Consider the following 25,495-nt stretch of genomic DNA (forward strand, 5'->3'; position numbering starts at 1 on the left):
AAAATGCGTATTTTGGTGAGGAACTGCCAGGAATCACTATGACTCTCGTAAGGTTGTCAATGCCTCGTCACAATTAAAATTTAATCAGCAACATCAAATAACTCCTAGCAAGAGTAACGATGGTTTTCTTAAATTAAAGTACTAGTGGCGTATTGCTTCGGGCAGACTGGCCACAGTATCTAAAAAATGTCTATAATGGTGAGCATTTGGCAAGAGTCGCTATGACTTGCTTAAGGTAGCCAAAGCCTCGTCACATTTAGGCTCACATCAGCAACTTCAAGAAACCTCTGGCAGTTTCTCTGAAGATAAACAGCTAGTGGATTACCGCTTTGGAGAGGAATTCCACAGTATCTAAAAAATGCGTATTTTGGTGAGGAACTGCCAGGAATCACTATGACTCTCGTAAGGTTGCCAATGCCTCGTCACAATTAAAATTAAATCAGCAACATCAAGTAACTCCTAGCAAGAGTAACGATGGTTGTCTTAAATTAAACAACTAATTGCGTAATGCTTCGGGCAGACTGGCCACAGTATCTAAAAAATGTCTATTATGGTGAGCATTTGGCAAGAGTCACTATGACTCTCTTGAGGTAGCCAATGCCTCGTCACAATTCGACTCACGTCAGCAACTTCAAGAAACCTCTGGCAATTTCTCTTAAGATAAACAGCTAGTGGATTACCACTTTGGAGGGACTTTCCACAGTATCTAAAAAATGCGTATTTTGGTGAGGAACTGCCAGGAATCACTATGACTCTCGTAAGGTTGCCAATGCCTCGTCACAATTAAAATTTAATCAGCAACATCAAGTAACTCCTAGCAAGAGTAACGATGGTTGTCTTAAATTAAAGAACTAGTGGCGTATTGCTTCGTCAGACTGGCCACAGTATCTAAAAAATGTCTATTATGGTGAGCATTTGGCAAGATTCCCTATGACTCGCTTAAGGTAGCCAATGCCTCGACACAATTAGACTCACATCAGCAACTTCAAGATACCTCTGGCAGTTTCTCGGAAGATAAACAGCTAGTGGATTACCGCTTTGGAGAGACTTTCCACAGTATCTAAAAAATGCGTATTTTGGTGAGGAACTGCCAGGAATCACTATGACTCTCGTAAGGTTGCAATGCCTCGTCACTATTAAAATTTAATCAGCAACATCAAGTAACTCCTAGCAAGAGTAACGATGGTTGTCTTAAATTAAAGAACTAGTGGCGTATTGCTTCGTCAGACTGGCCACAGTATCTAAAAAATGTCTATTATGGTGAGCATTTGGCAAGAGTCGCTATGACTCGCTTAAGGTAGCCAATGCCTCGACACAATTAGACTCACATCAGCAACTTCAAGATACCTCTGGCAGTTTCTCGGAAGATAAACAGCTAGTGGATTACCGCTTTGGAGAGACTTTCCACAGTATCTAAAAAATGCGTATTTTGGTGAGGAACTGCCAGGAATCACTATGACTCTCGTAAGGTTGCCAATGCCTCGTCACAATTAAAATTTAATCAGCACTATCAAGTAACTCCTAGCAAGAGTAACGATGGCTGTCTTAAATTAAAGAACTAGTGGCGTATTGCTTCGGCAGACTGAATACAGTATCTAAAAAATGTCTATTATGTTGAGCATTTGGCAACAGTCGCTATGACTCGCTTAAGGTAGCCAGTGCCTCGTCACAATTAGACTCACATCAGCAAGTTCAAGAAACCTCTGGCAGTTTCAAGGAAGATAAACAGCTAGTGGATTACCGCTTTGGAGAGACTATCCAAAGTATCTAAAAAATGCGTATTTTTGTGAGGAACTGCCAGGAATCACTATGACTCTCCTAAGGTTGCCAATGCCTCATCACAATTAAAATTAAATCAGCAACATCAAGTAACTACTAGCAAGAGTAACGGTGGTTGTCTTAAATTAAACAACTAATTGCGTAATGCTTCAGACAGACTGGCCACAGTATCTAAAAAATTTCTATTATGGTGAGCATTTGGCAAGAGTCACTATGACTCTCTTAAGGTAGCCAATACCTCGTCACAATTAGACTCACGTCAGCAACTTGAAGAAACCTCTGGCAGTTTCTCTGAAGATAAACAGCTAGTGGATTACCGCTTTGGGGAGACTTTACACAGTATCTAAAAAATGCGTATTTTGGTGAGGAACTGCCAGGAATCACTATGACTCTCGTAAGGTTGCCAATGCCTCGTCACAATTAAAATTTAATCAGCAACATCAAGTAACTCCTAGCAAGAGTAACGATGGTTGTCTTAAATTAAAGAACTAGTGGCGTATTGCTCCGGGCCGACTGGCCACAGTATCTAAAAAATGTCTATTATGGTGAGCATTTGGCAAGAGTCACTATGACTCGCTTAAGGTAGCCAATGCCTCGTCACAATTAGACTCACATCAGCAACTTCAAGAAACCTCTGGCAGTCTCTCTGAAGATAAACAGCTAGTGGATTACCGCTTTGGAGAGACTTTCCACAGTATTTAAAATATGCGTATTTTGGTGAGGAACTGCCAGGAATCACTATGACTCTCGTAAGGTTGCCTATGCCTCGTCACAATTAAAATTTAATCAGCAACATCAAGTAACTCCTAGCAAGAGTAACGATGGTTGTCTTAAATTAAAGAACTAGTGGCGTATTGCTTTGGCAGACTGGATAAAGTATCTAAAAAATGTCTATTATGGTGAGCATTTGACAACAGTCGCTATGACTCGCTTAAGGTAGCCAATGCCTCGTCACAATTAGACTCACATCAGCAACTTCAAGAAACCTGTGGCAGTTTCTCGGAAGATAAACAGCTAGTGGATTACCGCTTTGGAGAGACTTTCCACAGTATCTAAAAAATGCGTATTTTGGTGAGGAACTGCCAGGAATCACTATGACTCTCGTAAGGTTGCCAATGCCTCGTCACAATTAAAATTAAATCAGCAACATCAAGTAACTCCTAGCAAGAGTAACGATGGTTGTCTTAAATTAAACAACTAATTGCGTAATGCTTCGGGCAGACTGGCCACAGTATCTAAAAAATGTCTATTATGGTGAGCATTTGGCAGGAGTCACTATGACTCGTTTAAGGTAGCCAATGCCTCGTCACAATTAGACTCACATCAGGAACTTCAAGAAACCTCTGACAGTTTCTCTTAAGATAAACAGCTAGTGGATTACCGCTTTGGAGAGACTTTCCACAGTATCTAAAAAATGCGTATTTTGGTGAGGAACTGCCAGGAATCACTATGACTCTCGTAAGGTTGCCAATGCCTCGTCACAATTAAAATTTAATCAGCAACAACAAGTAACTCCCAGCAAGAGTAACGATGGTTTTCTTAAATTAAAGTACTAGTGGCGTATTGCTTCGGGCAGACTGCCCACAGTATCTAAAAAATGTCTATAATGGTGAGCATTTGGCAAGAGTCGCTATGACTCGCTTAAGGTAGCCAATGCCTCGTCACATTTAGGCTCACATCAGCAACTTCAAGAAACCTCTGGCAGTTTCTCTGAAGATAAACAGCTAGTGGATTACCGCTTTGGAGAGGATTTCCACAGTATCTAAAAAATGCGTATTTTGGTGAGGAACTGCCAGGAATCACTATGACTCTCGTAAGGTTGCCAATGCCTCGTCACAATTAAAATTAAATCAGCAACATCAAGTAACTCCTAGCAAGAGTAACGATGGTTGTCTTAAATTAAACAACTAATTGCGTAATGCTTCGGGCAGACTGGCCACAGTATCTAAAAAATGTCTATTATGGTGAGCATTTGGCAAGAGTCACTATGACTCTCTTGAGGTAGCCAATGCCTCGTCACAATTAGACTCACGTCAGCAACTTCAAGAAACCTCTGGCAATTTCTCTTACGATAAACAGCTAGTGGATTACCACTTTGGAGAGACTTTCCACAGTATCTAAAAAATGCGTATTTTGGTGAGGAACTGCCAGGAATCACTATGACTCTCGTAAGGTTGCCAATGCCTCGTCACAATTAAAATTTAATCAGCAACATCAAGTAACTCCTAGCAAGAGTAACGATAGTTGTCTTAAATTAAAGAACAAGTGGCGTATTGTTTCGTCAGACTGGCCACAGTATCTAAAAAATGTCTATTATGGTGAGCATTTGGCAAGAGTCGCTATGACTCGCTTAAGGTAGCCAATGACTCGACACAATTAGACTCACATCAGCAACTTCAAGATACCTCTGGCAGTTTCTCGGAAGATAAACAGCTAGTGGATTACCGCTTTGGAGAGACTTTCCACAGTATCTAAAAAATGCGTATTTTGGTGAGGAACTGCCAGGAATCACTATGACTCCCGTAAGGTTGCAGTGCCTCGTCACAATTAAAATTTAATCAGCAACATCAAGTAACTCCTAGTAAGAGTAACGATGGTTGTCTTAAATTAAACAACTAATTGCGTAATGCTTCGGGCAGACTGGCCACAGTATCTAAAAAATGTCTATTATGGTGAGCATTTGGCAAGAGTCACTATGACTCTCTTAAGGTAGCCAATACCTCGTCACAATTAGACTCACGTCAGCAACTTGAAGAAACCTCTGGCAGTTTCTCTGAAGATAAACAGCTAGTGGATTACCGCTTTGGGGAGACTTTCCACAGTATCTAAAAAATGCGTATTTTGGTGAGGAACTGCCAGGAATCACTATGACTCTCGTAAGGTTGCCAATGCCTCGTCACAATTAAAATTTAATCAGCAACATCAAGTAACTCCTAGCAAGAGTAACGATGGTTGTATTAAATTAAAGAACTAGTGGCGTATTGCTCCGGGCCGACTGGCCACAGTATCTAAAAAATGTCTATTATGGTGAGCATTTGGCAAGAGTCACTATGACTCGCATAAGGTAGCCAATGCCTCGTCACAATTAGACTCACATCAGCAACTTCAAGAAACCTCTGGCAGTTTCTCTGAAGATAAACAGCTAGTGGATTACCGCTTTGGAGAGACTTTCCACAGTATTTAAAATATGCGTATTTTGGTGAGGAACTGCCAGGAATCACTATGACTCTCGTAAGGTTGCCTATGCCTCGTCACAATTAAAATTTAATCAGCAACATCAAGTAACTCCTAGCAAGAGTAACGATGGTTGTCTTAAATTAAAGAACTAGTGGCGTATTGCTTTGGCAGACTGGATAAAGTATCTAAAAAATGTCTATTATGGTGAGCATTTGACAACAGTCGCTATGACTCGCTTAAGGTAGCCAATGCCTCGTCACAATTAGACTCACATCAGCAACTTCAAGAAACCTGTGGCAGTTTCTCTGAAGATAAACAGCTAGTGGATTACCGCTTTGGAGAGACTTTCCACAGTATCTAAAAAATGCGTATTTTCGTGAGGAACTGCCAGGAATCACTATGACTCGCGTGAGGTTGCCAATGCCTCGTCACAATTAAAATGAAATCAGCAACATCAAGTAACTCCTAGCAAGAGTAACGATGGTTGTCTTAAATTAAACAACTAATTGCGTAATGCTTCGGGCAGACTGGCCACAGTATCTAAAAAATGTCTATTATGGTGAGCATTTGGCAAGAGTCACTATGACTCGTTTAAGGTAGCCAATGCCTCGTCACAATTAGACTCACATCAGGAACTTCAAGAAACCTCTGACAGTTTCTCTTAAGATAAACAGCTAGTGGATTACCGCTTTGGAGAGACTTTCCACAGTATCTAAAAAATGCGTATTTTGGTGAGGAACTGCCAGGAATCACTATGACTCTCGTAAGGTTGCCAATGCCTCGTCACAATTAAAATGAAATCAGCAACATCAAGTAACTCCTAGCAAGAGTAACGATGGTTGTCTTAAATTAAACAACTAATTGCGTAATGCTTCGGGCAGACTGGCCACAGTATCTAAAAAATGTCTATTATGGTGAGCATTTGGCAAGAGTCACTATGACTCGTTTAAGGTAGCCAATGCCTCGTCACAATTAGACTCACATCAGGAACTTCAAGAAACCTCTGACAGTTTCTCTTAAGATAAACAGCTAGTGGATTACCGCTTTGGAGAGACTTTCCACAGTATCTAAAAAATGCGTATTTTGGTGAGGAACTGCCAGGAATCACTATGACTCTCGTAAGGTTGCCAATGCCTCGTCACAATTAAAATTTAATCAGCAACAACAAGTAACTCCCAGCAAGAGTAACGATGGTTTTCTTAAATTAAAGTACTAGTGGCGTATTGCTTCTTGCAGACTGCCCACAGTATCTAAAAAATGTCTATAATGGTGAGCATTTGGCAAGGGTCGCTATGACTCGCTTAAGGTAGCCAATGCCTCGTCACATTTAGGCTCACATCAACAACTTCAAGAAACCTCTGGCAGTTTCTCTGAAGATAAACAGCTAGTGGATTACCGCTTTGGAGAGGATTTCCACAGTATCTAAAAAATGCGTATTTTGGTGAGGAACTGCCAGGAATCACTATGACTCTCGTAAGGTTGCCAATGCCTCGTCACAATTAAAATTAAATCAGCAACATCAAGTAACTCCTAGCAAGAGTAACGATGGTTGTCTTAAATTAAACAACTAATTGCGTAATGCTTCGGGCAGACTAGCCACAGTATCTAAAATATGTCTATTATGGTGAGCATTTGGCAAGAGTCACTATGACTCTCTTGAGGTAGCCAATGCCTCGTCACAATTAGACTCACGTCAGCAACTTCAAGAAACCTCTGGCAATTTCTCTTACGATAAACAGCTAGTGGATTACCACTTTGGAGAGACTTTCCACAGTATCTAAAAAATGCGTATTTTGGTGAGGAACTGCCAGGAATCACTATGACTCTCGTAAGGTTGCCAATGCCTCGTCACAATTAAAATTTAATCAGCAACATCAAGTAACTCCTAGCAAGAGTAACGATAGTTGTCTTAAATTAAAGAACAAGTGGCGTATTGTTTCGTCAGACTGGCCACTGTATCTAAAAAATGTCTATTATGGTGAGCATTTGGCAAGAGTCGCTATGACTCGCTTAAGGTAGCCAATGACTCGACACAATTAGACTCACATCAGCAACCTCAAGAAACCTCTGGCAGTTTCTCTGAAGATAAACAGCTAGTGGATTACCGCTTTAGAGAGACTTTCCACAGTATCTAAAAAATGCGTATTTTGGTGAGGAACTGCCAGGAATCACTATGACTCTCCTAAGGTTGCCAACGCCTCATCATAATTAAAATTAAATCAGCAACATCAAGTAACTCCTAGCAAGATTAACAATGGTTATCTTAAATTAAACAACTAATTGCGTAATGCTTCGGGCAGACCTGCCACAGTATCTAAAAAATGTCTATTATGGTGAGCATTTGGCAAGAGTCACTATGACTCTCTAAAGGTAGCCAATGCCTCGTCACAATTAGACTTACGTCAGCAACTTCAAGAAACCTCTGGCAATTTCTCTTAAGATAAACAGCTAGTGGATTACCGCTTTGGAGAGACTTTCCACAGTATCTAAAAAATGCGTATTTTCGTGAGGAACTGCCAGGAATCACTTTGACTCTCGTAAGGTTGCCAATGCCTCATCACAATTAAAATTTAATCAACAACATCAAGTAACTCCTAGCAAGAGTAACGATGGTTGTCTTAAATTAAAGGACTAGTGGCGTATAGCTTCGGGCAGACTGGCCACAGTATCTAAAAAATGTCTATTATGGTGAGCATTTGGCAAGTGTCACTATGACTCTCTTAAGGTAGCCAATGCCTCGTCACAATTACACTCGCATCAGCAACTTCAAGAAACCTCTGGCAGTTTCTCTGAAGATAAACAGCTAGTGGATTACCGCTTTAGAGAGACTTTCCACAGTATCTAAAAAATGCGTATTTTGGTGAGGAACTGCCAGGAATCACTATGACTCTCGTAAGGTTGCCAATGCCTCGTCACAATTAAAATTAAATCAGCAACATCAAGTAACTCCTAGCAAGAGTAACGATGGTTGTCTTAAATTAAACAACTAATTGCGTAATGATTCGGGCAGACTGGCCACAGTATCTAAAAAATGTCTATTATGGTGAGCATTTGGCAAGAGTCACTATGACTCTCTTAAGGTAGCCAATGCCTCGTCACAATTACACTCACATCAGCAACTTCAAGAAACCTCTGACAGTTTCTCTTAAGATAAACAGCTAGTGGATTACCGCTTTGGAGAGACTTTCCACAGTATCTAAAAAATGCGTATTTTGGTGAGGAACTGCCAGGAATCACTATGACTCTCGTAAGGTTGCCAATGCCTCGTCACAATTAAAATTTAATCAGCAACAACAAGTAACTCCCAGCAAGAGTAACGATGGTTGTCTTAAATTGAAGTACTAGTGGCGTATTGCTTCGGGCAGACTGGCCACAGTATCTAAAAAATGTCTATAATGGTGAGCATTTGGCAAGAGTCGCTATGACTCGCTTAAGGTAGCCAATGCCTCGTCACATTTAGGCTCACATCAGCAACTTCAAGAAACCTCTGGCAGTTTCTCTGAAGATAAACAGCTAGTGGATTACCGCTTTGGAGAGGAATTCCACAGTATCTAAAAATGCGTATTTTGGTGAGGAACTGCCAGGAATCACTATGACTCTCCTAAGGTTGCCAATGCCTCATCATAATTAAAATTAAATCAGCAACATCAAGTAACTCCTAGCAAGAGTAACAGTGGTTATCTTAAATTAAACAACTAATTGCGTAATGCTTCGGGCAGACTGGCCACAGTATCTAAAAAGTGTCTATTATGGTGAGCATTTGGCAAGAGTCACTATGACTCTCTTAAGGTAGCCAATGCCTCGTCACAATTAGACTCACATCAGCAACTTCAAGAAACCTCTGGCAGTTTCTCTGAAGATAAACAGCTAGTGGATTACCGCTTTAGAGAGACTTTCCACAGTATCTAAAAAATGCGTATTTTGGTGAGGAACTGCCAGGAATCACTATGACTCTCCTAAGGTTGCCAATGCCTCATCATAATTAAAATTAAATCAGCAACATCAAGTAACTCCTAGCAAGAGTAACAGTGGTTATCTTAAATTAAACAACTAATTGCGTAATGCTTCGGGCAGATTGGCCACAGTATCTAAAAAGTGTCTATTATGGTGAGCATTTGGCAAGAGTCACTATGACTCTCTCAAGGTAGCCAATGCCTCGTCACAATTAAACTCACATCAGCAACTTCAAGAAACCTCTGGCAGTTTCTCGGAAGATAAACAGGTAGTGTATTACCGCTTTGCAGAGACTTTCCACAGTATCTAAGAAATGCGTATTTTGGTGAGGAACTGCCAGGAATCGCTATGACTCTCGTAAGGTTGCCAATGCCTCGTCACAATTAAAATTAAATCAGCAACATCAAGTAACTCCTAGCAAGAGTAACGATGGTTGTCTTAAATTAAACAACTAATTGCGTAATGCTTCGGGCAGACTGGCCACAGTATCTAAAAAATGTCTATTATGGTGAGCATTTGGCAAGAGTCACTATGACTTTCTTTAAGGTAGCCAATGCCTCATCACAATTACACTCACATCAGCAACTTCAAGAAACCCCTGACAGTTTACCTTAAGATAAACAGCTAGTGGATTACCGCTTTGGAGAGACTTTCCACAGTATCTAAAAAATGCGTATTTTGGTGAGGAACTGCCAGGAATCACTATGACTCTCGTAAGGTTGCCAATGCCTCGTCACAATTAAAATTTAATCAGCAACAACAAGTAACTCCTAGCAAGAGTAACGATGGTTGTCTTAAATTAAAGGACTAGTGGCGTATTGCTTCGGGCAGACTGCCCACAGTATCTAAAAAATATCTATAATGGTGAGCATTTGGCAAGAGTCGCTATGACTCGCTTAAGGTAGCCAATGCCTCGTCACAATTAGGCTCACATCAGCAACTTCAAGAAACCTCTGGCAGTTTCTCTGAAGATAAACAGCTAGTGGATTACCGCTTTGGAGAGGCATTCCACAGTATCTAAAAAATGCGTATTTTGGTGAGGAACTGCCAGGAATCACTATGACTCTCGTAAGGTTGCCAATGCCTCGTCACAATTAAAACTAAATCAGCAACATCAAGTAACTCCTAGCAAGAGTAACGATGGTTGTCTTAAATTAAACAACTAATTGCATAATGCTTCGGGCAGACTGGCCACAGTATCTAAAAAATGTATATTACGGTGAGCATTTGGCAAGAGTCGCTATGACTCGCTTAAGGTAGCCAATGCCTCGTCACAATTAGACTCAGATCAGCAACTTCAAGAAACCTCTGGCAGTTTCTCTGAAGATAAACAGCTAGTGGATTACCGCTTTGGAGAGACTTTCCACAGTATCTAAAAAATGCGTATTTTGGTGAGGAACTGCCAGGAATCACTATGACCCTCGTAAGGTTGCCAATGCCTCGTCACAATTAAAATTAAATCAGCAACATCAAGTAACTCCTAGCAAGAGTAACGATGGTTGTCTTAAATTAAACAACTAATTGCGTAATGATTCGGGCAGACTGGCCACAGTATCTAAAAAATGTCTATTAAGGTGAGCATTTGGCAAGAGTCACTATGACTCTCTTAAGGTAGCCAATGACTCGTCACAATTACACTCACATCAGCAACTTCAAGAAACCTCTGACAGTTACTCTTAAGATAAACAGCTAGTGGATTACCGCTTTGGAGAGACTTTCCACAGTATCTAAAAAATGCGTATTTTGGTGAGGAACTGCCAGGAATCACTATGACTCTCGTAAGGTTGCCAATGCCTCGTCACAATTAAAATTTAATCAGCAACAACAAGTAACTCCCAGCAAGAGTAACGATGGTTGTCTTAAATTGAAGTACTAGTGGCGTATTGCTTCGGGCAGACTGGCCACAGTATCTAAAAAATGTCTATAATGGTGAGCATTTGGCAAGAGTCGCTATGACTCGCTTAAGGTAGCCAATGCCTCGTCACATTTAGGCTCACATCAGCAACTTCAAGAAACCTCTGGCAGTTTCTCTGAAGATAAACAGCTAGTGGATTACCGCTTTGGAGAGGAGTTCCACAGTATCTAAAAATGCGTATTTTGGTGAGGAACTGCCAGGAATCACTATGACTCTCCTAAGGTTGTCAATGCCTCATCATAATTAAAATTAAATCAGCAACATCAAGTAACTCCTAGCAAGAGTAACGGTGGTTGTCTTAAATTAAACAACTAATTGCGTAATGCTTCGGGCAGACTGGCCACAGTATCTAAAAAATGTCTATTATGGTGAGCATTTGGCAAGAGTCACTATGACTCTCTTGAGGTAGCCAATGCCTCGTCACAATTAGACTCACGTCAGCAACTTCAAGAAACCTCTGGCAATTTCTCTTAAGATAAACAGCTAGTGGATTACCACTTTGGAGAGACTTACCACAGTATCTAAAAAATGCGTATTTTGGTGAGGAACTGCCAGGAATCACTATGACTCTCGTAAGGTAGCCAATGCATCGTCACAATTAAAATTTAATCAGCAACATCAAGTAACTCCTAGCAAGAGTAACTATGGTTGTCTTAAATTAAAGAACTAGTGGCGTATTGCTTCGTCAGACTGGCCACAGTATCTAAAAAATGTCTATTATGGTGAGCATTTGGCAAGAGTCGCTATGACTCGCTTAAGGTAGCCAATGCCTCGACACAATTAGACTCACATCAGCAACTTCAAGAAACCTCTGGCAGTTTCTCGGAAGATAAACAACTAGTGGATTACCGCTTTGGAGAGACTTCCCACAGTATCTAAAAAATGCGTATTTTGGTGAGGAACTGCCAGGAATCACTATGACTCTCGTAAGGTTGCAATGCCTCGTCACAATTAAAATTTAATCAGCAACATCAAGTATCTCCTAGTAAGAGTAACGATGGTTGTCTTAAATTAAAGAACTAGTGGCGTATTGCTTCGGGCAGACTGGCCACAGTATCTAAAAAATGTCTATTATGGTGAGCATTTGGCAAGAGTCACTATGACTCTCTTAAGGTAGCCAATGCCTCGTCACAATTAGACTCACATCAGCAACTTCAAGAAACCTCTGGCAGTTTCTCTGAAGATAAACAGCTAGTGGATTACCGCTTTAGAGAGACTTTCCACAGTATCTAAAAAATGCGTATTTTGGTGAGGAACTGCCAGGAATCATTTTGACTCTCCTAAGGTTGCCAATGCCTCATCATAATTAAAATTAAATCAGCAACATCAAGTAACTCCTAGCAAGAGTAACAGTGGTTATCTTAAATTAAACAACTAATTGCGTAATGCTTCGGGCAGACTGGCCACAGTATCTAAAAAGTGTCTATTATGGTGAGCATTTGGCAAGAGTCACTATGACTCTCTCAAGGTAGCCAATGCCTCGTCACAATTAAACTCACATCAGCAACTTCAAGAAACCTCTGGCGGTTTCTCGGAAGATAAACAGGTAGTGGATTACCGCTTTGCAGAGACTTTCCACAGTATCTAAGAAATGCGTATTTTGGTGAGGAACTGCCAGGAATCACTATGACTCTCGTAAGGTTGCAGTGCTTCGTCACAATTAAAATTTAATCAGCAACATCAAGTAACTCCTAGTAAGAGTAACGATGGTTGTCTTAAATTAAACAACTAATTGCGTAATGCTTCGGGCAGACTGGCCACAGTATCTAAAAAATGTCTATTATGGTGAGCATTTGGCAAGAGTCACTATGACTCTCTTAAGGTAGCCAATACCTCGTCACAATTAGACTCACGTCAGCAACTTGAAGAAACCTCTGGCAGTTTCTCTGAAGATAAACAGCTAGTGGATTACCGCTTTGGGGAGACTTTCCACAGTATCTAAAAAATGCGTATTTTGGTGAGGAACTGCCAGGAATCACTATGACTCTCGTAAGGTTGCCAATGCCTCGTCACAATTAAAATTTAATCAGCAACATCAAGTAACTCCTAGCAAGAGTAACGATGGTTGTATTAAATTAAAGAACTAGTGGCGTATTGCTCCGGGCCGACTGGCCACAGTATCTAAAAAATGTCTATTATGGTGAGCATTTGGCAAGAGTCACTATGACTCGCATTAGGTAGCCAATGCCTCGTCACAATTAGACTCACATCAGCAACTTCAAGAAACCTCTGGCAGTTTCTCTGAAGATAAACAGCTAGTGGATTACCGCTTTGGAGAGACTTTCCACAGTATTTAAAATATGCGTATTTTGGTGAGGAACTGCCAGGAATCACTATGACTCTCGTAAGGTTGCCTATGCCTCGTCACAATTAAAATTTAATCAGCAACATCAAGTAACTCCTAGCAAGAGTAACGATGGTTGTCTTAAATTAAAGAACTAGTGGCGTATTGCTTTGGCAGACTGGATAAAGTATCTAAAAAATGTCTATTATGGTGAGCATTTGACAACAGTCGCTATGACTCGCTTAAGGTAGCCAATGCCTCGTCACAATTAGACTCACATCAGCAACTTCAAGAAACCTGTGGCAGTTTCTCGGAAGATAAACAACTAGTGGATTACCGCTTTGGAGAGACTTTCCACAGTATCTAAAAAATGCGTATTTTGGTGAGGAACTGCCAGGAATCACTATGACTCTCGTAAGGTTGCCAATGCCTCGTCACAATTAAAATGAAATCAGCAACATCAAGTAACTCCTAGCAAGAGTAACGATGGTTGTCTTAAATTAAACAACTAATTGCGTAATGCTTCGGGCAGACTGGCCACAGTATCTAAAAAATGTCTATTATGGTGAGCATTTGGCAAGAGTCACTATGACTCGTTTAAGGTAGCCAATGCCTCGTCACAATTAGACTCACATCAGGAACTTCAAGAAACCTCTGACAGTTTCTCTTAAGATAAACAGCTAGTGGATTACCGCTTTGGAGAGACTTTCCACAGTATCTAAAAAATGCGTATTTTGGTGAGGAACTGCCAGGAATCACTATGACTCTCGTAAGGTTGCCAATGCCTCGTCACAATTAAAATTTAATCAGCAACAACAAGTAACTCCCAGCAAGAGTAACGATGGTTTTCTTAAATTAAAGTACTAGTGGCGTATTGCTTCGGGCAGACTGCCCACAGTATCTAAAAAATGTCTATAATGGTGAGCATTTGGCAAGAGTCGCTATGACTCGCTTAAGGTAGCCAATGCCTCGTCACATTTAGGCTCACATCAGCAACTTCAAGAAACCTCTGGCAGTTTCTCTGAAGATAAACAGCTAGTGGATTACCGCTTTGGAGAGGATTTCCACAGTATCTAAAAAATGCGTATTTTGGTGAGGAACTGACAGGAATCACTATGACTCTCGTAAGGTTGCCAATGCCTCGTCACAATTAAAATTAAATCAGCAACATCAAGTAACTCCTAGCAAGAGTAACGATGGTTGTCTTAAATTAAACAACTAATTGCGTAATGCTTGGGGCAGACTAGCCACAGTATCTAAAATATGTCTATTATGGTGAGCATTTGGCAAGAGTCACTATGACTCTCTTGAGGTAGCCAATGCCTCGTCACAATTAGACTCACGTCAGCAACTTCAAGAAACCTCTGGCAATTTCTCTTACGATAAACAGCTAGTGGATTACCACTTTGGAGAGACTTTCTACAGTATCTAAAAAATGCGTATTTTGGTGAGGAACTGCCAGGAATCACTATGACTCTCGTAAGGTTGCCAATGCCTCGTCACAATTAAAATTTAATCAGCAACATCAAGTAACTCCTAGCAAGAGTAACGATAGTTGTCTTAAATTAAAGAACAAGTGGCGTATTGTTTCGTCAGACTGGCCACAGTATCTAAAAAATGTCTATTATGGTGAGCATTTGGCAAGAGTCGCTATGACTCGCTTAAGGTAGCCAATGACTCGACACAATTAGACTCACATCAGCAACTTCAAGATACCTCTGGCAGTTTCTCGGAAGATAAACAGCTAGTGGATTACCGCTTTGGAGAGACTTTCCACAGTATCTAAAAAATGCGTATTTTGGTGAGGAACTGCCAGGAATCACTATGACTCTCGTAAGGTTGCAGTGCCTCGTCACAATTAAAATTTAATCAGCAACATCAAGTAACTCCTAGTAAGAGTAACGATGGTTGTCTTAAATTAAACAACTAATTGCGTAATGCTTCGGGCAGACTGGCCACAGTATCTAAAAAATGTCTATTATGGTGAGCATTTGGCAAGAGTCACTATGACTCTCTTAAGGTAGCCAATGCCTCGTCACAATTAGACTTACGTCAGCAACTTCAAGAAACCTCTGGCAATTTCTCTTAAGATAAACAGCTAGTGGATTACCGCTTTGGAGAGACTTTCCACAGTATCTAAAAAATGCGTATTATCGTGAGGAACTGCCACGAATCACTATGACTCTCGTAAGGTTGCCAATGCCTCATCACAATTAAAATTTAATCAGCAACATCAAGTAACTCCTAGCAAGAGTAACGATGGTTGTCTTAAATTAAAGGACTAGTGGCGTATAGCTTCGGGCAGACTGGCCACAGTATCTAAAAAATGTCTATTATGGTGAGCATTTGGCAAGTGTCACTATGACTCGCTTAAGGTAGCCAATGCCTCGTCACAATTAGACTCACATCAGCAACTTCAAGAAACCTCTGGCAGTTTCTCTGAAGATAAACAGCTAGTGGATTACCGCTTTAGAGAGACTTTCCACAGTATCTAAAAAATGCGTATTTTGGTGAGGAACTGCCAGGAATCACTATGACTCTCCTAAGGTTGCCAACGCCTCATCATAATTAAAATTAAATCAGCAACATCAAGTAACTCCTAGCAAGATTAACAATGGTTATCTTAAATTAAACAACTAATTGCGTAATGCTTCGGGCAGACCTGCCACAGTATCTAAAAAATGTCTATTATGGTGAGCATTTGGCAAGAGTCACTATGACTCTCTAAAGGTAGCCAATGCCTCTACACAATTAGACTTACGTCAGCAACTTCAAGAAACCTCTGGCAATTTCTCTTAAGATAAACAGCTAGTGGATTACCGCTTTGGAGAGACTTTCCACAGTATCTAAAAAATGCGTATTTTCGTGAGGAACTGCCAGGAATCACTTTGACTCTCGTAAGGTTGCCAATGCCTCATCACACTTAAAATTTAATCAACAACATCAAGTAACTCCTAGCAAGAGTAACGACGGTTGTCTTAAATTAAAGGACTAGTGGCGTATAGCTTCGGGCAGACTGGCCACAGTTACTAAAAAATGTCTATTATGGTGAGCTTTTGGCAAGTGTCACTATGACTCTCTTAAGGTAGCCAATGCCTCGTCACAATTACACTCGCATCAGCAACTTCAAGAAACCTCTGGCAGTTTCTCTGAAGATAAACAGCTAGTGGATTACCGCTTTAGAGAGACTTTCCACAGTATCTAAAAAATGCGTATTTTGGTGAGGAACTGCCAGGAATCACTATGACTCTCGTAAGGTTGCCAATGCCTCGTCACAATTAAAATTAAATCAGCAACATCAAGTAACTCCTAGCAAGAGTAACGATGGTTGTCTTAAATTAAACAACTAATTGCGTAATGATTCGGGCAGACTGGCCACAGTATCTAAAAAATGTCTATTATGGTGAGCATTTGGCAAGAGTCACTATGACTCTCTTAAGGTAGCCAATGCCTCGTCACAATTACACTCACATCAGCAACTTCAAGAAACCTCTGACAGTTTCTCTTAAGATAAACAGCTAGTGGATTACCGCTTTGGAGAGACTTTCCACAGTATCTAAAAAATGCGTATTTTGGTGAGGAACTGCCAGGAATCACTATGACTCTCGTAAGGTTGCCAATGCCTCGTCACAATTAAAATTTAATCAGCAACAACAAGTAACTCCCAGCAAGAGTAACGATGGTTGTCTTAAATTGAAGTACTAGTGGCGTATTGCTTCGGGCAGACTGGCCACAGTATCGAAAAAATGTCTATAATGGTGAGCATTTGGCAAGAGTCGCTATGACTCGCTTAAGGTAGCCAATGCCTCGTCACATTTAGGCTCACATCAGCAATTCAAGAAACCTCTGGCAGTTTCTCTGAAGATAAACAGCTAGTGGATTACCGCTTTGGAGAGGAATTCCACAGTATCTAAAAATGCGTATTTTGGTGAGGAACTGCCAGGAATCACTATGACTCTCCTAAGGTTGCCAATGCCTCATCATAATTAAAATTAAATCAGCAACATCAAGTAACTCCTAGCAAGAGTAACAGTGGTTATCTTAAATTAAACAACTAATTGCGTAATGCTTCGGGCAGACTGGCCACAGTATCTAAAAAGTGTCTATTATGGTGAGCATTTGGCAAGAGTCACTATGACTCTCTTAAGGTAGCCAATGCCTCGTCACAATTAGACTCACATCAGCAACTTCAAGAAACCTCTGGCAGTTTCTCTGAAGATAAACAGCTAGTGGATTACCGCTTTAGAGAGACTTTCCACAGTATCTAAAAAATGCGTATTTTGGTGAGGAACTGCCAGGAATCACTATGACTCTCCTAAGGTTGCCAATGCCTCATCATAATTAAAATTAAATCAGCAACATCAAGTAACTCCTAGCAAGAGTAACAGTGGTTATCTTAAATTAAACAACTAATTGCGTAATGCTTCGGGCAGATTGGCCACAGTATCTAAAAAGTGTCTATTATGGTGAGCATTTGGCAAGAGTCACTATGACTCTCTCAAGGTAGCCAATGCCTCGTCACAATTAAACTCACATCAGCAACTTCAAGAAACCTCTGGCAGTTTCTCGGAAGATAAACAGGTAGTGTATTACCGCTTTGCAGAGACTTTCCACAGTATCTAAGAAATGCGTATTTTGGTGAGGAACTGCCAGGAATCGCTATGACTCTCGTAAGGTTGCCAATGCCTCGTCACAATTAAAATTAAATCAGCAACATCAAGTAACTCCTAGCAAGAGTAACGATGGTTGTCTTAAATTAAACAACTAATTGCGTAATGCTTCGGGCAGACTGGCCACAGTATCTAAAAAATGTCTATTATGGTGAGCATTTGGCAAGAGTCACTATGACTTTCTTTAAGGTAGCCAATGCCTCATCACAATTACACTCACATCAGCAACTTCAAGAAACCCCTGACAGTTTACCTTAAGATAAACAGCTAGTGGATTACCGCTTTGGAGAGACTTTCCACAGTATCTAAAAAATGCGTATTTTGGTGAGGAACTGCCAGGAATCACTATGACTCTCGTAAGGTTGCCAATGCCTCGTCACAATTAAAATTTAATCAGCAACAACAAGTAACTCCTAGCAAGAGTAACGATGGTTGTCTTAAATTAAAGGACTAGTGGCGTATTGCTTCGGGCAGACTGCCCACAGTATCTAAAAAATGTCTATAATGGTGAGCATTTGGCAAGAGTCGCTATGACTCGCTTAAGGTAGCCAATGCCTCGTCACAATTAGGCTCACATCAGCAACTTCAAGAAACCTCTGGCAGTTTCTCTGAAGATAAACAGCTAGTGGATTACCGCTTTGGAGAGGCATTCCACAGTATCTAAAAAATGCGTATTTTGGTGAGGAACTGCCAGGAATCACTATGACTCTCGTAAGGTTGCCAATGCCTCGTCACAATTAAAACTAAATCAGCAACATCAAGTAACTCCTAGCAAGAGTAACGATGGTTGTCTTAAATTAAACAACTAATTGCATAATGCTTCGGGCAGACTGGCCACAGTATCTAAAAAATGTATATTACGGTGAGCATTTGGCAAGAGTCGCTATGACTCGCTTAAGGTAGCCAATGCCTCGTCACAATTAGACTCAGATCAGCAACTTCAAGAAACCTCTGGCAGTTTCTCTGAAGATAAACAGCTAGTGGATTACCGCTTTGGAGAGACTTTCCACAGTATCTAAAAAATGCGTATTTTGGTGAGGAACTGCCAGGAATCACTATGACCCTCGTAAGGTTGCCAATGCCTCGTCACAATTAAAATTAAATCAGCAACATCAAGTAACTCCTAGCAAGAGTAACGATGGTTGTCTTAAATTAAACAACTAATTGCGTAATGATTCGGGCAGACTGGCCACAGTATCTAAAAAATGTCTATTAAGGTGAGCATTTGGCAAGAGTCACTATGACTCTCTTAAGGTAGCCAATGACTCGTCACAATTACACTCACATCAGCAACTTCAAGAAACCTCTGACAGTTACTCTTAAGATAAACAGCTAGTGGATTACCGCTTTGGAGAGACTTTCCACAGTATCTAAAAAATGCGTATTTTGGTGAGGAACTGCCAGGAATGACTATGACTCTCGTAAGGTTGCCAATGCCTCGTCACAATTAAAATTTAATCAGCAACAACAAGTAACTCCCAGCAAGAGTAACGATGGTTGTCTTAAATTGAAGTACTAGTGGCGTATTGCTTCGGGCAGACTGGCCACAGTATCTAAAAAATGTCTATAATGGTGAGCATTTGGCAAGAGTCGCTATGACTCGCTTAAGGTAGCCAATGCCTCGTCACATTTAGGCTCACATCAGCAACTTCAAGAAACCTCTGGCAGTTTCTCTGAAGATAAACAGCTTGTGGATTACCGCTTTGGAGAGGAGTTCCACAGTATCTAAAAATGCGTATTTTGGTGAGGATTTGCCAGGAATCACTATGACTCTCCTAAGGTTGTCAATGCCTCATCATAATTAAAATTAAATCAGCAACATCAAGTAACTCCTAGCAAGAGTAACGGTGGTTGTCTTAAATTAAACAACTAATTGCGTAATGCTTCGGGCAGACTGGCCACAGTATCTAAAAAATGTCTATTATGGTGAGCATTTGGCAAGAGTCACTATGACTCTCTTGAGGTAGCCAATGCCTCGTCACAATTAGACTCACGTCAGCAACTTCAAGAAACCTCTGGCAATTTCTCTTAAGATAAACAGCTAGTGGATTACCACTTTGGAGAGACTTACCACAGTATCTAAAAAATGCGTATTTTGGTGAGGAACTGCCAGGAATCACTATGACTCTCGTAAGGTAGCCAATGCCTCGTCACAATTAAAATTTAATCAGCAACATCAAGTAACTCCTAGCAAGAGTAACTATGGTTGTCTTAAATTAAAGAACTAGTGGCGTATTGCTTCGTCAGACTGGCCACAGTATCTAAAAAATGTCTATTATGGTGAGCATTTGGCAAGAGTCGCTATGACTCGCTTAAGGTAGCCAATGCCTCGACACAATTAGACTCACATCAGCAACTTCAAGAAACCTCTGGCAGTTTCTCGGAAGATAAACAACTAGTGGATTACCGCTTTGGAGAGACTTCCCACAGTATCTAAAAAATGCGTATTTTGGTGAGGAACTGCCAGGAATCACTATGACTCTCGTAAGGTTGCAATGCCTCGTCACAATTAAAATTTAATCAGCAACATCAAGTATCTCCTAGTAAGAGTAACGATGGTTGTCTTAAATTAAAGAACTAGTGGCGTATTGCTTCGGGCAGACTGGCCACAGTATCTAAAAAATGTCTATTATGGTGAGCATTTGGCAAGAGTCACTATGACTCTCTTAAGGTAGCCAATGCCTCGTCACAATTAGACTCACATCAGCAACTTCAAGAAACCTCTGGCAGTTTCTCTGAAGATAAACAGCTAGTGGATTACCGCTTTAGAGAGACTTTCCACAGTATCTAAAAAATGCGTATTTTGGTGAGGAACTGCCAGGAATCATTTTGACTCTCCTAAGGTTGCCAATGCCTCATCATAATTAAAATTAAATCAGCAACATCAAGTAACTCCTAGCAAGAGTAACAGTGGTTATCTTAAATTAAACAACTAATTGCGTAATGCTTCGGGCAGACTGGCCACAGTATCTAAAAAGTGTCTATTATGGTGAGCATTTGGCAAGAGTCACTATGACTCTCTCAAGGTAGCCAATGCCTCGTCACAATTAAACTCACATCAGCAACTTCAAGAAACCTCTGGCGGTTTCTCGGAAGATAAACAGGTAGTGGATTACCGCTTTGCAGAGACTTTCCACAGTATCTAAGAAATGCGTATTTTGGTGAGGAACTGCCAGGAATCACTATGACTCTCGTAAGGTTGCCAATGCCTCGTCACAATTAAAATTAAATCAGCAACATCAAGTAATTCCTAGCAAGAGTAACGATGGTTGTCTTAAATTAAACAACTAATTGCGTAATGCTTCGGGCAGACTGGCCACAGTATCTAAAAAATGTATATTACGGTGAGCATTTGGCAAGAGTCGCTATGACTCGCTTAAGGTAGCCAATGCCTCGTCACAATTAGACTCAGATCAGCAACTTCAAGAAACCTCTGGCAGTTTCTCTGAAGATAAACAGCTAGTGGATTACCGCTTTGGAGAGACTTTCCACAGTATCTAAAAAATGCGTATTTTGGTGAGGAACTGCCAGGAATCACTATGACCCTCGTAAGGTTGCCAATGCCTCGTCACAATTAAAATTAAATCAGCAACATCAAGTAACTCCTAGCAAGAGTAACGATGGTTGTCTTAAATTAAACAACTAATTGCGTAATGATTCGGGCAGACTGGCCACAGTATCTAAAAAATGTCTATTAAGGTGAGCATTTGGCAAGAGTCACTATGACTCTCTTAAGATAGCCAATGACTCGTCACAATTACACTCACATCAGCAACTTCAAGAAACCTCTGACAGTTACTCTTAAGATAAACAGCTAGTGGATTACCGCTTTGGAGAGACTTTCCACAGTATCTAAAAAATGCGTATTTTGGTGAGGAACTGCCAGGAATCACTATGACTCTCGTAAGGTTGCCAATGCCTCGTCACAATTAAAATTTAATCAGCAACAACAAGTAACTCCCAGCAAGAGTAACGATGGTTGTCTTAAATTGAAGTACTAGTGGCGTATTGCTTCGGGCAGACTGGCCACAGTATCTAAAAAATGTCTATAATGGTGAGCATTTGGCAAGAGTCGCTATGACTCGCTTAAGGTAGCCAATGCCTCGTCACATTTAGGCTCACATCAGCAACTTCAAGAAACCTCTGGCAGTTTCTGTGAAGATAAACAGCTAGTGGATTACCGCTTTGGAGAGGAGTTCCACAGTATCTAAAAATGCGTATTTTGGTGAGGTACTGCCAGGAATCACTATGACTCTCCTAAGGTTGTCAATGCCTCATCATAATTAAAATTAAATCAGCAACATCAAGTAACTCCTAGCAAGAGTAACGGTGGTTGTCTTAAATTAAACAACTAATTGCGTAATGCTTCGGGCAGACTGGCCACAGTATCTAAAAAATGTCTATTATGGTGAGCATTTGGCAAGAGTCACTATGACTCTCTTGAGGTAGCCAATGCCTCGTCACAATTAGACTCACGTCAGCAACTTCAAGAAACCTCTGGCAATTTCTCTTAAGATAAACAGCTAGTGGATTACCACTTTGGAGAGACTTACCACAGTATCTAAAAAATGCGTATTTTGGTGAGGAACTGCCAGGAATCACTATGACTCTCGTAAGGTAGCCAATGCCTCGTCACAATTAAAATTTAATCAGCAACATCAAGTAACTCCTAGCAAGAGTAACTATGGTTGTTTTAAATTAAAGAACTAGTGGCGTATTGCTTCGTCAGACTGGCCACAGTATCTAAAAAATGTCTATTATGGTGAGCATTTGGCAAGAGTCGCTATGACTCGCTTAAGGTAGCCAATGCCTCGGCACAATTAGACTCACATCAGCAACTTCAAGAAACCTCTGGCAGTTTCTCGGAAGATAAACAACTAGTGGATTACCGCTTTGGAGAGACTTTCCACAGTATCTAAAAAATGCGTATTTTGGTGAGGAACTGCCAGGAATCACTATGACTCTCGTAAGGTTGCAATGCCTCGTCACAATTAAAATTTAATCAGCAACATCAAGTATCTCCTAGTAAGAGTAACGATGGTTGTCTTAAATTAAAGAACTAGTGGCGTATTGCTTCGGGCAGACTGGCCACAGTATCTAAAAAATGTCTATTATGGTGAGCATTTGGCAAGAGTCACTATGACTCTCTCAAGGTAGCCAATGCCTCGTCACAATTAAACTCACATCAGCAACTTCAAGAAACCTCTGGCGGTTTCTCGGAAGATAAACAGGTAGTGGATTACCGCTTTGCAGAGACTTTCCACAGTATCTAAGAAATGCGTATTTTGGTGAGGAACTGCCAGGAATCACTATGACTCTCGTAAGGTTGCCAATGCCTCGTCACAATTAAAATTAAAATAGCAACATCAAGTAACTCCTAGCAAGAGTAACGATGGTTGTCTTAAATTAAACAACTAATTGCGTAATGCTTCGGGCAGACTGGCCACAGTATCTAAAAAATGTCTATTATGGTGAGCATTTGGCAAGAGTCACTATGACTTTCTTAAGGTAGCCAATGCCTCATCACAATTACACTCACATCAGCAACTTCAAGAAGCCTCTGACAGTTTCGCTGAAGATAAACAGCTAGTGGATTACCGCTTTGGAGAGACTTTCCACAGTATCTAAAAAATGCGTATTTTGGTGAGGAACTGCCAGGAATCACTATGACTCTCGTAAGGTTGCCAATGCCTCGTCACAATTAAAATTTAATCAGCAACAACAAGTAACTCCTAGCAAGAGTAACGATGGTTGTCTTAAATTAAAGGACTAGTGGCGTATTGCTTCGGGCAGACTGCCCACAGTATCTAAAAAATGTCTATAATGGTGAGCATTTGGCAAGAGTCGCTATCACTCGCTTAAGGTAGCCAATGCCTCGTCACAATTAGACTCAGATCAGCAACTTCAAGAAACCTCTGGCAGTTTCTCTGAAGATAAACAGCTAGTGGATTACCGCTTTGGAGAGGCTTTCCACAGTATCTAAAAAATGCGTATTTTGGTGAGGAACTGCCAGGAATCACTATGACTCTCGTAAGGTTGCCAATGCCTCGTCACAATTAAAATTAAATCAGCAACATCAAGTAACTCCTAGCAAGAGTAACGATGGTTGTCTTAAATTAAACAACTAATTGCGTAATGATTCGGGCAGACTGGCCACAGTATCTAAAAAATGTCTATTATGGTGAGCATTTGGCAAGAGTCACTATGACTCTCTTAAGGTAGCCAATGACTCGTCACAATTACACTCACATCAGCAACTTCAAGAAACCTCTGACAGTTTCTCTTAAGATAAACAGCTAGTGGATTACCGCTTTGGAGAGACTTTCCACAGTATCTAAAAAATGCGTATTTTGGTGAGGAACTGCCAGGAATCACTATGACTCTCGTAAGGTTGCCAATGCCTCGTCACAATTAAAATTTAATCAGCAACAACAAGTAACTCCCAGCAAGAGTAACGATGGTTGTCTTAAATTGAAGTACTAGTGGCGTATTGCTTCGGGCAGACTGGCCACAGTATCTAAAAAATGTCTATAATGGTGAGCATTTGGCAAGAGTCGCTATGACTCGCTTAAGGTATCCAATGCCTCGTCACATTTAGGCTCACATCAGCAACTTCAAGAAACCTCTGGCAGTTTCTCTGAAGATAAACAGCTAGTGGATTACCGCTTTGGAGAGGAATTCCACAGTATCTAAAAATGCGTATTTTGGTGAGGAACTGCCAGGAATCACTATGACTCTCCTAAGGTGGCCAATGCCTCATCATAATTAAAATAAAATCAGCAACATCAAGTAACTCCTAGCAAGAGTAACGGTGGTTGTCATAAATTAAACAACTAATTGCGTAATGCTTCGGGCAGACTGGCCACAGTATCTAAAAAATGTCTATTATGGTGAGCATTTGGCAAGAGTCACTATGACTCTCTTGAGGTAGCCAATGCCTCGTCACAATTAGACTCACGTCAGCAACTTCAAGAAACCTCTGGCAATTTCTCTTAAGATAAACAGCTAGTGGATTACCACTTTGGAGAGACTTACCACAGTATCTAAAAAATGCGTATTTTGGTGAGGAACTGCCAGGAATCACTATGACTCTCGTAAGGTTGCCAATGCCTCGTCACAATTAAAATTTAATCAGCAACATCAAGTAACTCCTAGCAAGAGTAACTATGGTTGTCTTAAATTAAAGAACTAGTGGCGTATTGCTTCGTCAGACTGGCCACAGTATCTAAAAAATGTCTATTATGGTGAGCATTTGGCAAGAGTCGCTATGACTCGCTTAAGGTAGCCAATGCCTCGACACAATTAGACTCACATCAGCAACTTCAAGAAACCTCTGGCAGTTTCTCGGAAGATAAACAGCTAGTGGACTACCGCTTTGGAGAGACTTTCCACAGTATCTAAAAAATGCGTATTTTGGTGAGGAACTGCCAGGAATCACTATGACTCTAGTAAGGTTGCAATGCCTCGTCACAATTAAAATTTAATCAGCAACATCAAGTATCTCCTAGTAAGAGTAACGATGGTTGTCTTAAATTAAAGAACTAGTGGCGTATTGCTTCGGGCAGACTGGCCACAGTATCTAAAAAATGTCTATTATGGTGAGCATTTGGCAAGAGTCACTATGACTCTCTTAAGGTAGCCAATGCCTCGTCACAATTAGACTCACATCAGCAACTTCAAGAAACCTCTGGCAGTTTCTCTGAAGATAAACAGCTA

Source organism: Schistocerca gregaria, chromosome 2, assembly GCF_023897955.1.
Source record: "Schistocerca gregaria isolate iqSchGreg1 chromosome 2, iqSchGreg1.2, whole genome shotgun sequence".
Lineage (NCBI taxonomy): Eukaryota > Metazoa > Arthropoda > Insecta > Orthoptera > Acrididae > Schistocerca > Schistocerca gregaria.